We start from the raw sequence: 17257 nt of genomic DNA, 5'->3' as shown, positions 1-17257 counted from the left end.
AGCGGAGTTCTCCGCAGCATTGTTGAGGTCTGACTCCTTCCACCGGCTTCTGCGCTGCATTCCCTGGATCTGCAGAGCCGTGCTGTGACCTGCTAATGGGGAATCTGCCGAGGAGCAGCGTATTCCTCCCCACCAGCTCCTGCTCTGCTCAGCACCAACTCCTCCTCTGCTCAGCACCAGCTCCTCGCCTGCCTCGTGCAATGCCCGGCGCAGCGGCTGCTCCGAGTAATGCTGCGATTAACAGTGCCGTGGGCTGCTCTCCGGGAGCGCTTGTGCTTCAGCGTTGTAAAACAACAGGACATTTTTGTTTTTACTGGGGGATTTCCATTCCCTTCTCGTTAGCATGGAAAGGCGGAATCCTGGGCTGGAGGAGAGGGAAGCGGGGAAGCGCTGAAGCGGGCTGCAGGCTTGGGGTGTGCTGCTTCTCCACAAAAAGAGAGCAGCAGCTGGAAGTGCACTGGGATCATCCCAGCAGGCACAGCTCCCATACCACACAGACTTGAGCATTTAGCTGAAAAAATCAACCCCTTTTCTATCGGGTACAACTTGAGATAGGTTCAAGCTTCCTACACTTTGATAACTCACTTATCAAATGCCGACCAGCAACAAACTGAGCTAGAACAGCAGCAATCAAAGCCAATTTGAGGTCAGGAATTGCCAAAGAGCTCTTTTCGGAGCAACACAGACCAGGGCACTGAAAACCCCTCTCTTCCATCAAAAGGGCTCCTCAAGGAGCCTCAAGGGATGCGCTCCACAGATTCCACAGGAGGTGCAGAGTGGGTGCATCCTGTGTTAGGGCACAGCCCTGACTCCCAGGGACTCAGGGAGCACTCTAATGCCAAAGGAGAAGCACATCCAGGGCCGCTAAGGCTCTTGTTTTACATGAGCACGCACGCGTTCAGCTCAATACCCAATTCTCCTCTTATTTCAGTGTAAATGTGCCCAAACAAGGGCTTACAGCAACCTTCCACCACCGACTCCAACTGCTGGTGCTTTGAAAGCATTTCCAGGGCTTGCAGGAGCCCAGTGAGTCACAAACCACTGAGCTGATCAGCTTCTCCCAATAAAAGCAGGGAGAAAACCTGGGGCAAAGACCCTAAGGAGCACCTGGGGCTTTCTGCTTGGCTGAGTGCGAAGGAAGCATCTGCCAAGCGTGAGCTTCCTGCAGGGATTCCCAGCGCCCTGAAATGTCACTGCCTGGGAAACCTGAGCTCTGCAGAGCCAGGAGCAGCACGGATTTCAGCAGCAGAGAAAAAAAACAACTGGGAAAAAACAACCAGCAGCCTCAATGCTGGGCATCGTGCAAGACAATATTTGGTTGGACTGGGAAATGAGCAGGACAGGCTGAGCTTTCTCCAGCCCAGCCTTTGCCACAAGCCCTGCTGCAAACGCATCGGATTTCTGCCTTTTTGAGAGGTGACAGCAATCTGCACCTCTGGGACAGGGGGACCCCAGCTTTGTGCTCTGCCTGGCATTGCTCAGGGTGCTTTGCAGCAAAGGACGTAGTTGGACTGGATGATCCTAGAGGTTTTTTTCCCCCAACTTTAGTAACTCTATGGTTCTGTTCTGTGATTCTATGACATCCTGCAGCTGGCCCACACCACTCGGCTGCACATGAGCGTGTGGGGAAGCTGCAGTGCCAGAGGATCATCCTTGGAGCAGCTTGCTGGAAGGCTCTCTCTGTGTTTGCCAGGCTCTCAGGCAAAGATAAGCACTTCTGTCCTTGAGGAGATGACCAGTTTCCCTTGTGCAGCTGCAGGGAAGGTATCACTAGTGGTCATTCCTTGCCTCTCTCAGCTGCTTGGTCCCTACTTTTCCACCCTGGAGCTGACCTGGCCCCCAGCTGTGATGTTCGCTCTGGCTTCACAGCCCTGTAACGCAGGCAGAGCTGCTCTACCAGCTCAAGTCTAGCTCAGGCGATGGAATTCAGGGGTTTATGCTGTGTTCTGCCACTGCCTGCACACGCCAGCACGGATAGCTTAGTTTAGCTGTGCTCAGGGGGTCACCTCTGTGCCCCTGCACCCCTGCCTCGCTCCCTGCCGTGTCCCTCAGGGTGGTGCTGCTGCTCTCGCAGTGGCTCTGCTGGGGCTGGGGAGTTGATCCAGCTGAAGCCAGCTTTTTTTTTTCCCAGGGTGGTTTCCAGGCATGTGCCAACGCCAGCGTTCCCAGGCCCGCGGTGCCGCTGCCGTCCTCCCACCGCACCTCCACAGCCCCAAACCCGCAGCAGAGGTGAGGTGCTCAGGCAGTCAGGAGCTCACCTGCTCCATCCGGGGTCACGGATGGACTTTGGACAAAAGCATTCAAACTGGAGAACACTCCAGGTAGATGTTTCACTGCGAGTGTTGGATCCTTGCGGGATCTCAGCATAAACCCCAAGTTCATGGACCTTCAGGTTAACAGGATTTTTTGCACTGGTACCCACCAACCCCTCTGCAGGAGAGTGAAGGCTCCACGCCTCTCATGCCAGTCAACATTTTCTTCTGCCGGTATTACCTTATTTTAATGCCTTTTCCTTTGAAGACATCCCTTCAAACCCAAACAGCATCACCTGAACAAGCCCTCATCCATCTCCAGGGCCATTCAAGGACATGCACACGCCTGAGCCTACGAGACACCCCGCTAATCCAGAGGTGACCGTTCCCCAGTCACCCCCACCCTCACCTTGCAGCCCCGTGGCTCAGTCAGCGTGGAGGACCAGGAGATGGAGGCTGAACCATCACTTTGACCTGGATGCAACGCTTCTCTTCCTGAGAAACCCCATCCCTGCCTGGCTGTGGGATCGCTCTGCCAGCCCCAAACCCTCACTAATTCACAGCCCGGTGCCAAGATCCAGCAGCACTTCCCCTACACATCAGCGTGGGGTGTTAACACCCGATGTCTAATTATTACCGTGATCACTGTTAACCATTTCCCCACTGATCCCCCATCCAAAAGCCCAGGGAGCACGTACTTACCCCACGCTCGCCGGGTGCCCGCTGTGCCCCCATGGGTGCCGTCCGCCGGGGAAGGCTGAATTAGGCGCAGCCACCACAATATTGAGGAAACAACTGCTTAACTGCCTGCTTTCCCTCACTGCTCAGTCTCTGGAAGCCAGCGGGAAGCAGGCAGGGCACTGCACCCCACTCAGCATCCGACCCCGAGGCTGGTCCAGTTTCAACAACGAGCTCCAGCGAACTGATCAATCGTACCACTAGTTCTCCACGTCCTCTTCCCAGCTCTGGGAAGGTAAAAGAGTGATGGAGACAGCGCGCAGAAGCCCTGTAAAGCCCCAAACCCACCTTGTGGGGGGGGTGGGGGTGGGGGGGGTGGGGGAGACGGGGATCGCAACAGATCGTGCTGTGATTTCTCACAGCTTTCATTGTCTGAACTCATTATCCACATTGCACAAGGCAAACCCGCAAGTCGGATGCTGACAAGGCTTGCGTTCCTCATTAGCAGCCCACATTGCAAAAGCTTCATCTAAACAAACATGCATTCTGAAACCCTTACCTCCGACTTGTCACTCCCTCATCACTGCTGAGAAGACTCTACTGCTTTCTCAGATTTAAAACACTACAAGACCAACTACAAAAATCCTCGGCTCCTCCAGAGAAAAGTTTACACGCACGGTTTCTGTCAAAAAAAAAAATGAAGAATATATTCATGGCGAGTTCATGGAGAAGTCTGGTGCGTTTGGGTCTGGGTATTTTGTTCACTTGGTGGTTTGGTTTTTTTTTTAACGCAGGTTTCTAACAGCTTCCCAGGTTGGTTTTTTTGGTTTTTTGTTTTTTTTTTTTTAACGCAGAGAAACAAACCCTTCTGCGATGTGCAGGATTTCAGCTCGTAAAGATCGCCCAGGCTAGTTCGTACTCCATCAGCCCACGCTGCTCCCTGCGTATGCAAAGCAGAAAGTATGTGATCATATCAGAGCGATTTGCACGTTAATAAATCCGGGTCCCAGTGCCGTAGACTCCATCCCCATCCACCGGGTAGGGGCTTTTTATTATTATTATTACCGGAGTATCCAGCTTTGTAAAGGCATTTAGTGCAAACTCCTGCATGAGGGAATTCCACCCCACTAGTACCACCTCCTAAGACAATATCCAGCCAAAATATTGTGGCTGTTGCAAAACCCGGACTGGAGCTCCACAAAGGACCTTCCAGAGTTGCATCCAGAGCCAACGGGGTCTCAGTAAATCACTGCAGAGCGACACACCATCTCGTTGTCTTTGTAGCCTTTTTTATTTATGACGGTTCATTTCGAGTTGTTGTTTCAGTGGTAACTTGGCGTAGGAAGTCATCGGCTGTCACAACTGCGTCTGTTAATAAACACGTCAAATATTAAAAGCAGCTTATTATCCTCTGGAGGGGGAAGGCACTAAGGCAAAGAGCTCAAAAGGCTCGTTATTTTTCATCTTAGGCTGTGTCTCAGGAGGAAATGCTCAGACTCGGGGAATGATGTGACTGCGGCACAGATGTTTGGGGATACCTGCCCTCCATCCCACCCGGGCAGCCCAGGAGCTCTGCTCCCTGCACCATCACCAGCTCCCTGTCCCTTCTCCATCACAACTGGGGTGGCCAGGAGGGATGCAGGATGAACCCCAGCTTTGTGCGGGCGCACAGGGGAATATGGAGGCTTGGGCACATTCCCTGAGATCCAACGCGCTTGGTGGACTGAGCAGCATCCATCCCCGGCAACATCTGACAGCTGGTCTTCACCAACCTTCTGGCACACAATGCCATTCCAACGCGGCTGTTGATGGGCAGCCCCAGCGGAGGAGGCTCCTGCCGCCTGCAAGCCCCTCAGCATGCCATGCTCCGTGGAACGTGGTAGTCTCCTGAGGAAGCTTATTCCTTCCCCTCAGAGCCACTGAGAGCCTAGGAGAGCGTGGGCAGGTTGTGCGTTCCTGCTTTGCAAGGGTGGGTTTGGGAGGACACTAGGGAGTGGCAGGAAGGATGGCAATGTTTGTCCTTCCTTCCTTCCTTCCTTCCTTCCTTCCTTCCTTCCTTCCTTCCTTCCTTCCTTCCTTCCTTCCTTCCTTCCTTCCTTCCTTCCTTCCTTCCTTCCACCGTGAGGATGTGACCTGCAATGGGCAGTCAGGGAGCTGCCGAAGGTTGGTCAGATTATTTGGTAGGTCAGATTCTGCAACCACCTGAACACCTTTCAGTATTTAGTTTAGGTGTGAGATCCACCCGAGAAGATGCCATAATTCTCCTGTAATGAGTACAATTCTGTCTTAGCTTCCAAGTGTTCCTACGGACATCACAGGACAACATGTTGATGGATGAGACACCTGTGCCGAGCAAGGTGACTCATCGTGCAGTGCATAGCAAAAGTCTTGAAGAAACGAGGAGCAGCGCTACCTTCACTTGACCCTTCCCAAGCTTGTAGGGCTCCTAGCTGGAAGCTGGAGAGCACCGGCTCTTCCAAAGGCTGTTATGGGCCCTGCGGTGGCTCTTGAATCCCCTTCCAGGTCCCTTGCTGGGGCCAAGGCAGGTCCTCTTCTTCTTGAAGGTCCCACTGCCCTCAAGTCTCCGATGAAGACGGGTCTCTGAGCACCCTCAACAGATGTTGGCAGGAGTGCTGGAGCTCTTTGCAGGACTCCATAGGGACTTGGCAGCCCTGAGGAAGAGGAGGGCAGGGGTGCGGGTGATGGCTTGCACCAGACCTCAGGCACATTGAGGTTTGAAAAGCCCCACAGATCTGTGTTCTTCACACACTTGCAATCACCTCTGCTTTGCAGGTGTGTGAACACAAAGATGTAAACCAACCCAAAGCGGGCAAGAAGGAAAATCCACCCTTTCTGCAGCTTTTCCTTTGCATCGCCTTTGAGTTAATTCACGACTACATGGAATTTTTATTCAGCCTGAATTTTCTTTGGCATCTTGTTAAATGTCTTTAGTTTCCTACTTATCAACATCATCTTCCGAGGTCATTGCTATCTCACGGCAGCATCGGTGAATGTGTTTTCAATATTGGTCACATGCAAAGGGATAACTGTTGTGAGCGTCTACATTAAAGACCATTTTTAAGTATATTTGAAGGTGTTTTTCCTATTCTAAGAAATTCTGAAGTCCCATCAAGTGTTGCTCTGGGACAAAACTTCTTAGTTGACCGTAAGAGTGAAAAATCTCATAACCCAAAGATTTTGCATTGAACGTCCAACCTTTTTTCTTTCCAATCTCTCTCGGAGCCCTGAAACTCCAGCTGACAGTTGCAGATCAAGTTTCACTTTGGAGCAAATGTTTATAACTGAGCAATAAACGCCGAAGATGGAGCTCTAGAATGGAAATGCTGACGAAGTGCAAGAACTGGGCTACCGAACACATCGATGATTAGCAATCAGAGCTGTCTCTCTGATTGAAGGGGAAGGAGGGGCACTGGTACGTTAGCAGGTATCATTGCAGAGGGCAGTAAATCACCCCAAATCCTGCCTTAACACCCTCCATAATAAATCCAGCATCAATTCTTCTCCTTCTGACAGGCGACTAATTTACCGTTTTGTTTTTCTTTAGTTAATGGCTCTTGAGGCTGATCCTAAATGAATCCTGAGCGAGCTGTTTCTCAAAAGGACGCGAAATTCCACGTTTTAGCAGAGTAAAAATCCCAAGCGGCTCTAGATTGAAAGCAGAGCTGCTGACTTGGGAGATTTTTCCCTGCTGCCCACAGAAGTCCTTGCCGAGCAGGTGCCCGGCAGCCTGGGCTCCTCGGGCTCGGTGACGCAGGCACGGCGGCAGCGCAGACGCTAGCGGCAATCCCAGCTCTCAGTGCTTGGGAAGCATCATCCACGGCCACAACTCACCCTCTGGAATGCACTGTGTGGGAAAAGGAGCATCAGGATGTTCCTGGAGCAGACAGAGGCTGCCTGGATTCACTGGATATGTTGCATTGGGTGGAAAAGCAACCGGCGGGTCTAATCCTGCGCTACAGGTATCACCCAGCCTGGGAGATCCTCATTGCTCAGCTCCAGCCGTGCCCCAGCCACGCTCTGTGTCCTCCTGTGCACGAAGCTGATGGGATAGCCTCGCTGTCTGATTTTCACTGACTCCCTCACACCTCTCAGCCCACTCTTTGAGTGCATCGTTGCCCTCTCCACTTAAAACACTGTCATTTTTCCATCTGAGTTCATCCCTCTCCGATTCAGCCCCCTCTGCTCTGCCAGCCAGGGGAAAGGGCTCTTCTCCATGGAAATCCTGCCTTGCCCGCAGGCCACAGGGACTTCCAGGCTGGAGTTGAGCTGCTTCCAGCCAGGATCCGTGTCCCTGCACCCAGCAGCTCCAGCCCTGAGCACCACAGCTTCTGTCAGACCCAAGGCTCTGCGCCCTCGCCATTAACCCTGTGTGCGGAGACAGGTACCAGCATCTACAAGTTCTCGGCTGGCACAGAGGGTGCATTACTCATCCCTGGTGCCTCATCAGCCTCTGATAATATCTCAGCATAAGCAAAAAAGCGAAAAAGACGCTCGCCAAGAAAGCAGAAGGAAAGCAAGAACATCCTGAAGTTGTCTCGGACCCTCCCAGCCTCAATCTGCACCGTACCCTGCTCTGACACAGAGGTCTGCTTCTCACAAGGCTTATCTCCTGCAGGATGATTGATAGCCCGGGCAATTGTTTTTAATAATATCTGAACACCTGCAGTCCTCAGTCCCCGCTAATACAGTTATCCCAAGTGCCTAACTCGTTGCATAAACAACTGCTCTGGTTGCAAAGACAACTATCGAGTTCCCGACGACGGCTGCACAAGCCGCGTTGGGCGGTCAGGCACGGGGGCGTGCAGGATCATGCCTTCCACTGGGAGCAAGAGGAAGGGGAGCTGACTCTCTGGTAGGAACACCCAGGCATGCCTCTTCTTCCCGGGCAGCTCGAGCAAGCCTGGGCTTTTGGCTGGGCAGTGCTGCTCACCGGCTTTACTTGGAGGGGACAACGCCGTGTCCCCATCCTGGAGTGTCCCCAAGGAGGTCACTCCGGTTTGGTGCTGAGAATGACTTCTGAGTAAAACTCTCTGTGGGTGAAGGAAGAGCAAGGTCTGCGTGGCACATCCCACTCCGGTCACGGTGCGAGCAGCCTGCCGGTTGCTTGCCTGCACCCCCTGCACCATCCCAGGAAGGTCAAGAGGGGTCCAGCGGCATGGACTTGCTTTGGGCTCCGCAGGCGTGGGGCAGGGAGGCAGATATGGGCACCCCAGCCGGCTGCCCTGCTTTTCAGGATCTCTCTTTCATGCCCGCTGGGCTTTCTGACACCGCTCTCCATGCAGGCTGGACATTTCTCCTCTTTCCAAGGAGCAACGTTATGCGCATGTTGGGAAACGCTCCTTTCTCATTTCCTTCGAAGGCCCTTTTCCCCTGTTGTTTGAGGAATGCTGTTTGAATTAGCTCCATGGATTGCAAACAGACCCCGTTGTTTTCCTTTCCCAATGCAGGGAGGCTTCTGTTCTCCCTGGCCTGCTGGATTAACCGGGGGGCCTCACACGCTGACCCCTCTGCAGCTCAGGGAAGCTAATTTAATCCCAATATTGTTACAGATCACAGCAGGACGGATCTCACAGATTCCTTGAGGCAAACCAGCGCTGAGCTCTGGCAGGGACAGCGGCGCACTGTGTTTGTAGAGGCAGGAGCTGCTGTAATTTTTTCTATAATGTTTTTTCTATAGAGCTTCTACAGCTGGGACCGCCGGGGCACCCTGGGCACGGGAGTCCCACTGAGGACCAGCTCCATCTGCATCCCTCAGCATCTTCTAGCATCCCCAGGCATGCAGGAGCTTGGACGGCCACCTTGGATCCTCATAGAAGAGAAGGAGATGCAGAGTGGCATCTCCTCACTATTTCCTTCACCCCATTATTGTTTTTTTTCCTCTTGGTACCTACTCCCAGGACTGGATTTTTGCGGTGTCTTGTCACCAAACCATACACAACAGCCACAGCCAAGCTGTACCTGCTCCCATCAGCCACTGCCTGCCCCATCCCTGCGTCGGTGACATGGACAGGTCACCTCACGTCATATCTGTAAGGTGGAACGACGCATCCCTGTCAGTGCTGGAGCGCAAGTGCCTTGTTGCTCCTTCTTACGGAAGAGGACAACAGGTTTAGGACAATGGAGCCATGGTGGTGATCATTACCCTACACATTGCTCCAACCATTGCCTTGTGCTGTCTCACTCTGGGTTTACCAGTTCCCCGCTGTGCGAAAGCCCAACAGACAGGTGGGGTTGCAAGAACCTCCCTTGGACAACTTGGCTCTTCAGCTCAGCTCCTCTCTGCCCTCCCTTCCCGTCAAGAGCTCTTTGAGAGTGGTCATAGCAAAACTATTGATGAACGCAGACACTTCTGCCTGCAGCCTTTTCTATCCCCTAATAAGTGGTCTGCGATGCGATGCTGAGCCTGGAAAAAGGCATCCCACACCTTCACAGTGGGGTGATCAAAATAAACCTGGCTTGTATTTTCACGGGGAAGTTCTGCCTTCTCATCCTGGGTGCAATGGCTCAGCTCTTCCTCCCCTTGCCCTCACAACCCTACCTGAGATACATCACTCTCTCCTAATATAAAGTCCAGCTGTTAACGAACCCAATCCATCATACAATGCTGATCCATTCCCAAAGCACATCGTACTTCTCACTCGGGCGGAAGCTCTATGGACCAACATGAGATGGGACAACAAGGGGCAGCCGAGGAAGGTGTCCATCCCCCATGAGAGACACAGGGGAGGAAGGTGTGGGAGCCATCAGGAACCACAGGGGAAGCCCTGCCTCTCCCAGTATCACTCTGGGGGCTTTGATGTTTGGGAAAAATGAATTGTTTGGGATTCTATTACAGACAAGTTTAAATGATGACACACCACAGGGCTGGGAGTTCCAGCATTTCTTGTAACTCCATCCAGAGCTGGAAGTGGAAGAGGCCATTGGCAGAGTCAAGAGGACACGAAACCGAGAGCCTCTGCAGCAGGAGTGGCTCTGTCAGGAGCTTGTCCCTCTCCAGGCTTTTGCCTCCTCCCTTCTCCCTCTGCTGCCATCACACCCAGCAGCAGCGGAGCAGGAGCTCCGTGAACTTCCCTGGGAGCAAGGAGTTTGGGGAGTGGCAATGGGATGCCCAGAGGAGCCACAGCCCAAAGGGTTGATCCCAGCAGTCTGGGCACAGGGATGAGAGTTGAGCCCTACTCGAGCCCATCCTCCTCTCAGCCACGAGCAACTTTTGGGAACATTCCTGCTGGATGACATTTCCCAGGGCATTGAGAAAAGAAAAAAAAAAAAAAAAAGGCACTTTTTTTTTTTTTTTTCCCCAATATAAATTCTTGCAACATTAAAAGGAAAAAAACACACAATAGCTGTAAGCCCTGAAACGGCTGGGGGTAAAGAAGCTACAGCTTGGCGTGGAAATAGCACTACCAGCCCCATCAACTGATCGCATCCCAGATGTGAGGCATCATGTGTGATAAAACCCCAGAGGAAAGACACGCAGGAAGCTGGTAATTGTTGTGGGCTTCCCTCAGTGCGTGGAGAGCAGAAAGCCACGGCCAATGCGCTCACTCCAGGGCGGACACAGAGCTCAGGAGTGGCTGGGGATGGGGTGAGCCTCCAGTTTGATACCTCACTGTCCCATCCATGCCCTCACAGAGAGCAGGATGCTGGCAGCAGGGCCGCTGGGGTGGTTTGAAGACCCTCAGATGGCTTTGAAACCCCAGAGTGGTTTAGGGACCCTCAGATGATTTTGGAACCCTGACGTGGTTTCTGGACCCTCAAATGGTTTTGGAACCTTGGGGTGGTTTGAGGACCCTCAGATGGTTTTGGAACTTTGAGGTGGTTTGGGAACCCTCAGATGGCTTTGGAACCCTGAGGTGGTTTGGGGACCCTCAGATGGTTTTGCAGCCTTGAGGTGGTTTGGGGACCCTCAGATGGTTTGGAACCCTGAGGTGGTTTGAGGACCCTCAGATGGCTTTGGAACCCGGAGGTGGTTTGGGGACCCTCAGATGGTATTGAAACCCTGGGGCAGTTTGGGAACCCTTGGATAATTCGGGGACTCTGGGGTGGGTTGAAGACCATCGATGATTTGGGGACCCTGGGGTGGGTTGGAGATGCTCAGATGATTTGGGAATCCCACAGGCATGAGCCAGAGGTTTCCATTGACCCTCAGAGGGCTGCAGCACTGACGCTGGTCTGGGTTGTGCCAGGTGAACAATGCCTGTCCCTGTGTCCCCACTAACAGCAGCCACACAAACCCTGGGCAGGAGCTGCAGAGCTTACTCCAGACCAACAGGAACATCACTACCTGGAAACCAGCCTAAATAAATCAGCCGCAAACATACACGGTGTGAATGTTGGCGTTGTCCTGTGCAGGGACAGGAGTTGGACTCAATGATCCTTGTGGTTTCCTTCCAGCTCAGGACATTCTATGCTGTATCGAGGGGACCCCTGTGCATCAGAAGCTTTAGAAAGCTCCACTGCATCCTCTGAGACACTTGCAGTGCCCCTCTAATTATTATTAATTACAATTCCAGCCTCTCCTGCGATGGCTGAAGGAGCCTGTGCGCACAGCCAGCCTTGTGCTGCTCTGAGGCTCCTCGGGGATTTCCAGCAGAGCCAAAAGCTTTGCTGGTGTGGATGGGATACGTCTACGTATTGTGTTTTAAACTCTATAATTAATTGAATGCAGCGCTCGGCAAGGAGCTAATTTTGCCGAGGGATTCTGGTAATTGTACAGAGATGGCGAGGAGCAAAGCTCGGCTTCGCGCACCGCGGGAGCTGCCGCTCGGAGGAGGCTGAGCGGCGAGGGGGGCCCGGCTTTGCTTTCGGGGATCGAAGAGCGAGGATCCAAGCTGTCGAGCAAGAGGAAGGGGGAATCTGAGGGGAAGACGAAGAAGTGAAAGGCGGGTCGGTTGCCCAAGACAAGTCCCAGCCACCGGGCCCACAGCTCAGTGGGAGGGAGGAGCAGAAGAGCTGCAGTAGGTCTTCCCTCTCTCTCTCTTTCTGCCTTTTTTCCTCCCATTTTCTTTCAGTTTTCGCAAGTGTTCATCACACAGGACCTCGAGGCGAGGCTGGCCCAGCCCGCACCCCGCGCTGTGGCTCTTGGAGCACACACCGGCCGCTTTGAAGATCCGTGTCTGCATGGGAAGCCTTTGTAGGTCTTTTCAATATCTTCAAGATGACAATATGAAGAAGAGAATGGATTAAAAGTGGCTTTAAAAGGTGACAGGACAGAAACCAATGATCCCAGGCGAAAGCAGGAAGGATCCAGCCAGGCCTCCAGGCTGGGCAGCAGAGGAGGCACTGCCCACATCCCGATGTGGGACTCTGAAGGACACAAAGCCTGTGGGGAAAGTGCAGAACTTCTTCTTGCTTTGCATCTTTGCTCCCTGAAGAAAAGCTTAGGTTATGGTGGACCAAACTGTGGACGGCCGCTTCCAGATGCAGTTCCAGCAAAGGCGTGTTAGATGCTGATTCTTGGAGATGCCTTTTCAGTTACAAGGGGGGAGAATAATAGCGAGCGTAATGTCAGCAAGGGAGCTACCACAACCCTGACAGCCTCTCCTAGTGCCTCTGCCCTGGGAGTTTCAGGGTTTCATTTCCAATTAAGTTTTTCATATGGTAACGCTCAGATTTTTGATGGGAGATGAGGCTACTTTTGTCTGAAAGAGAACAGACTTTCACTGTTGCCCAGCCCAGGAATGAGTTCTCCACTATTAAAATGTAATTTAATTTATCTCCATGGATTTTGTGATGACTAAGATTTGTTCTAAGGAGACCTTTAAAGGAGAACTTTTGCATTATTAAATGTATGTGCTAGGAAGCTGAGTCCTGGCATCCTCCGATAACCAAATTTCTTTTCTATCCTCCAGTATATCCATCATGATAAAAGCCTTTGCCAAAGCCCTAACTCAAGCCATGCTTCTGGCATATTGTGAAACGAATTGGGGGGAAAAAAAACCACCAACCCACAAGATGCTCTAGTCTAGTATTTTTTTTTTAATCAAAATTTTAAGGATATTGATGGTTTACCTCATAAGGTAAACATTTGTAGCCCAGCTGCTTTCCCAAGGTTAAACCAGAAACAAGTGGCTAGCTGAAACTGCAACTAATTTGCTCTGACAGACTCCAGGCGGCTTCAAAATGAGTTTTCTTGAAAATCACAAACCCTTTACATGCAGAGCAATGGGAATGAGCCCAATGGATGCTCAGCTCCCGCAGTTCCTTAAGGCGTTCTCTGTTCACAGGAGACCCCACTGGTCTACAGGGAGAGCTCTGTGCCGCGGGGGCAACAAGTGAGGGACTCTTGTCCCTTTGCCCCAGCCTCACCCTTCCCATCGTGAGGAGGTGCTGCCTGTCTTTGTGAAAGGTGAACTCCAGCCACGTGCTGGTCCCATCCAGCAATGCATTTCCCATCCCAGCGTGTGGCTGGGACCCCACAGCACCTACTTGGGAGCAAGGGGACAAGTAGGGCAAGCCACCGGCATCTGGGATGACCTGGGGCAGGTCCCCTTGTACCGCAGTGCTGGTCTCTCAGCTCTGTGATGCTCTGGTCCCCATTATTCCCACCTACAGCCCCAGAGGGGATGGAGGGGGCACCTCTTAGGTCAGCCACACCTTGGGGTCACGGCACAGCCCTGGGACCTCAATGCAAACCAGGGATGGGGGCACTCCAGCAATGGGCACCGCACACACGGTTGCATCCTGTCAGCTCCTACACAGCATACGGGAGGGGACAGCCCAGGACAGGCACACAGGCAGGACCTCATCAAGGAGGTGTTGACCCCAGACGGAGCTGCAGCAGCGCTGTCTGGGATCAGGAGCGAGTGGGTGCAGCCAAGCTGGGGGCAGGCTGGAGCGAGCCAGCCAGGCTGTGGGGACACAGGTGTCTCTTTGGGCAGCCAGAGATTAACAGCAGCATCCTGCTCTTCTGCCTCCTCCAAACCGCACGCGGCAGCCCTGGGTGTGCCACAACTCTCAGGGCTGAATTTCTCCTCCACTGACGGCTGGCTCGCTGAGGATGTCACTGTGCAGCCTTTCTCCTTGGCAGACCCAGGATAAGCACATTCTTCTATGTTCACTACCTGCTACGATGGGAAAGACCCAGGCTTTGCTGCCAGCCAGCACCTATTAACGCACTGACTCCAAGCCCCAGTGAAATTTCAGCATCTCAAAGATCCCAGTCCTCCCTGTTTTCCTAAATCTCCTTCCAGTAAGGCAGCACGTGTGTCTCTCCATTCCTAATGGTCTCCCCGGTGCTTATCCAGTGCGGCTGCGGAGCCTGCAGCTCACCGAGTTGCACGCTGAGGAGGTGGCACAAGCGATCTTTAACTCACTTCATGACTGTGTTCCCTTTAAAAAGCTCTGTGCAGAGCATGAAGTTCCCTCTGCAGAGAGGAACGTACCTTTTTTAGAGTCTAACTTTATTGCTTCCCTGGTGCACTCGCTTGTGGAGCAGAGCCACGGCAAACCACGCCGTGGAAAGAACTCTTTTCCCTAAGAAGCATCTTCAGGGCATAACAATAGCTCCAAAGCCAGCAGAGAGCCAAGATGATTTCACCACCAAGGTTGGCATCACCTGCAGGACTTGGTACGGCGTGCAGCACCTTGTTGGCGCAGCTGGAGCAGGAGGATGACTTGCCTGTGCGGTCCTGGCTGCCGACTGCTTCAAAGCTACTGCTCTGCTTTGCGTATAAGTCAAAACCTGTAAGCTACTGGTTACAGAGACACTCGATGTTTTACCAGACTGAAGTGGGAGAAGGGAGAGAGCTGCCAGATCCCAGATGCTCTCTGCTCCAGGAGCTGATGGAGGATTAGCCCAGCAGCACGTCTTTACAAATTGTCGGTTCCCGGAGTACACAAAGCAAAGCACTTGAGGACTGTCTCGGCGCAGAGGCAAAGGCAAATACTTTGGGAATGTGACAGTGCTTTCCACCCAGACACACAGATACGGGGAATTCGGCTTCCTGTGGTCCCTGCTGAGCGCTGCCTGTCCCACAGCAGCTCAGCCTCGGTGGATGTTGCATGACGGTAGCTCAGAGCAAAACCCTCCTGCCTGCAGCCCTGTGACCGCCACCTGAGCCTCTCCCACCCAAGGCGGGTGCCCTACAAACCAGGAAGGGTTTGCAAAGTGACCACACGCACATCCTGGAGCGAGGAAACAACCCATCCTGGCGTACGTGGAAGCTGCTGGAGCCACTTCTCTGCCCCACAAAGCCTCAACCTTCTCTGCAAGGCAACAGCCCCAGGAACGTGGGATGGACGGACACCTCTGCAGAGAGTTTGCAGGCGGGCCCAGAGCTACACCGATGGAGAAGAGCACTAGGGAAGCTGCCACAACCCGACTTCTACAGCCCTCCCAGCATCATGCTGTGCCCCAGATGGGGAGGGAGATGCAGGGCTGTGCCTGCTGCATGGGCTCGCGATGGAGCTTCTTGACCCCATTGCCCTCGGCTGACACCACGGCACGTCCTGCTCCCTGTCCTATCTCCTTGTCTGGATGATGCTGGGAGGCTGTATCATGTACTAGGTCCAAGCTGACCCCATCCCTGTGCCCGTGGGCGCAAGGACATGCCAGGCACTTTCCCCATGCCCTTGCTTCAATCCTCTCTCCCATTAAACCCCCAACTTAAACGTACGACTGCACTTGAGCTGCTGGAAAGCAACACATGCCGGGCTTTGGCCAACACGGGGAGGGACACGCTGCCCATTCCCTGCTGCCACCCTCCCGTGCGGGGCCAGGACATTCCCGCTGGCCACCCTGTCGCACGCAGCGACGAAACTGGAAGCACTCACTACTTGTTGCACAGGAACTTCCGACATTTCCAAAATAGTTTTCATTCTGGCTTGGAATGAGGACAAATATTTCAGAAATTTCCTGGATAACGTAAAGTTTTAAATATCCTCTGAACTAAAACAGAAGAAGGAGGAGGCTATCTCAGCTCTTGCATTATGTCATATCATGCCAGCTCACGGAACACTGTGCAGAACTGCAGATGACATGTCATGAGGAGATGTAAATAAAAATACAAATCACGTCAACAAGAGAGGCGAAATGAAATGTTGAAATGAGAAATTCTCAAGAATTACTTCCTCCCTCCCCGCAACGCTTATTAATTTTCCATGGGAAATTGCTTAGATTTTGTAAAAGAACACGGTCTGGCCAAAGCAGCTCTTCTGTTCTCTGGAGAAGGAGGAACACTCTGCCAGCACTCCCCACCAGCCCCATCCAGCCGCGCAGCCCAACAGCGATGCTGCCACAGCCGCGCTGTCCCCACGCCCCTTGCCCAGCTGTCCCCTGCCCGTGCTCGCCCCCTTATCTCGTTTCTGACAAGCCAAGGGCAGGAGTGTTCCGCACTCAGCCCCGCTGTCTGCCGGCAGAGATAACGCCAAGATGGATAAAGCCAGGCGCTGGGGTTAATGGCGCGAAGCGATGTCTCCGTCGGGAGCGGAGGAGGTCGTGTGGTCCCACTTTACCCCGTGACGACCTCAGAGGGGCCACGGTTGGGGACGGCGCTTACCTTGGCTCAGCTCTACCCGTCCGGGGCTGGATTGTGCCCTCCCTTCGCCCAACGCATCGCCCGCTTGGGCGGCCGCTTAGCGCCGGCGTGGCTGCCCTGCGCCGGGGCTCTGCGCCGGGCGGACCTCCGGGCGCCGGCTGGCACCCATCCCCCTGTCTGCCCCGTGCCTCTCCAGAAAGGCACTGCTGGGAAGGAGCGCCGAAGCTCATGTCTCCGGCGCTGTATCCACCCCTTCCCACCCTCTTGGGGTTCGGTCCTGCCAGTTCCACTTGTGGGCTGTCCTCACCACTTTGGGCCTTTCTACCGCTCCCCTTCTTGTGGCTCCGGATGTCACCACAGACACGCTTTTATGAGAGTGGGCTTGTGCAAGGCTTGTATAAAGTGTTCTCAGAAATACGAGGTCCTGTCGTTTCTAAAACTAATAAAAATGTCCAATAATTTTTACAAGGGAAAAATGAGTCATTGGATGGCACATTTCTCATTACTGGCATTTTACAATTAAAATGAGCATCTATTGAATCAATCCAAAGCTCTTATTGTTAGCAGACACTAATAACTTCCTGAGCTATTGAAGATACTTCTTTTCTGAAGAAACATGACCCCTGACCACGGCATTTCTCGTCGAGAGCGGTATCCAGCTGAGACCAGCTCTGCTCAGCTCCTGCTGGAGTAGTTTCAAACAACACATCCTGATGAGACTGGTGGCTATAACTGGGTGGGAAATTGTTTTTAAGCCCTCAAAAATGTTCAAGATTTCAAAATTTTTCCCGCTCTGCGTGAAGATGAATCCAGAATTGTTCAACATTT

The 17257-nt window shown here is 53.1% G+C and overlaps 1 protein-coding gene across 5 annotated transcripts in view; it reads right to left on the bottom strand.

Moving 5' to 3' along the window:
- RSPO1 (R-spondin 1) overlaps positions 1–16832 on the bottom strand; it is a 29766-nt gene extending 12934 nt beyond the window's left edge. The window contains exons 1-2 of one of the 5 annotated variants that reach the window (XM_054086672.1): positions 3490–4006; positions 2955–3217 (exon numbers count right to left, since the gene is read on the bottom strand). The gene's annotated coding sequence lies outside the window, so the exon portion shown is untranslated. Of the gene's footprint in view, positions 1–2661; positions 2800–2954; positions 3218–3489; positions 4007–16450; positions 16638–16736 lie in introns of those variants that run through there. The other 4 variants (XM_054086674.1, XM_054086670.1, XM_054086671.1 and 1 more) reach the window with 4 other exon arrangements.
- Between the last annotated feature and the right edge of the window lie 425 nt (positions 16833–17257).

The sequence above is a fragment of the Cuculus canorus genome, chromosome 22, assembly GCF_017976375.1.
Source record: "Cuculus canorus isolate bCucCan1 chromosome 22, bCucCan1.pri, whole genome shotgun sequence".
Lineage (NCBI taxonomy): Eukaryota > Metazoa > Chordata > Aves > Cuculiformes > Cuculidae > Cuculus > Cuculus canorus.
The sequence above is the reverse complement of the archived record's forward strand: the minus strand, read 5'-3'. Positions and strand labels throughout refer to the sequence as shown.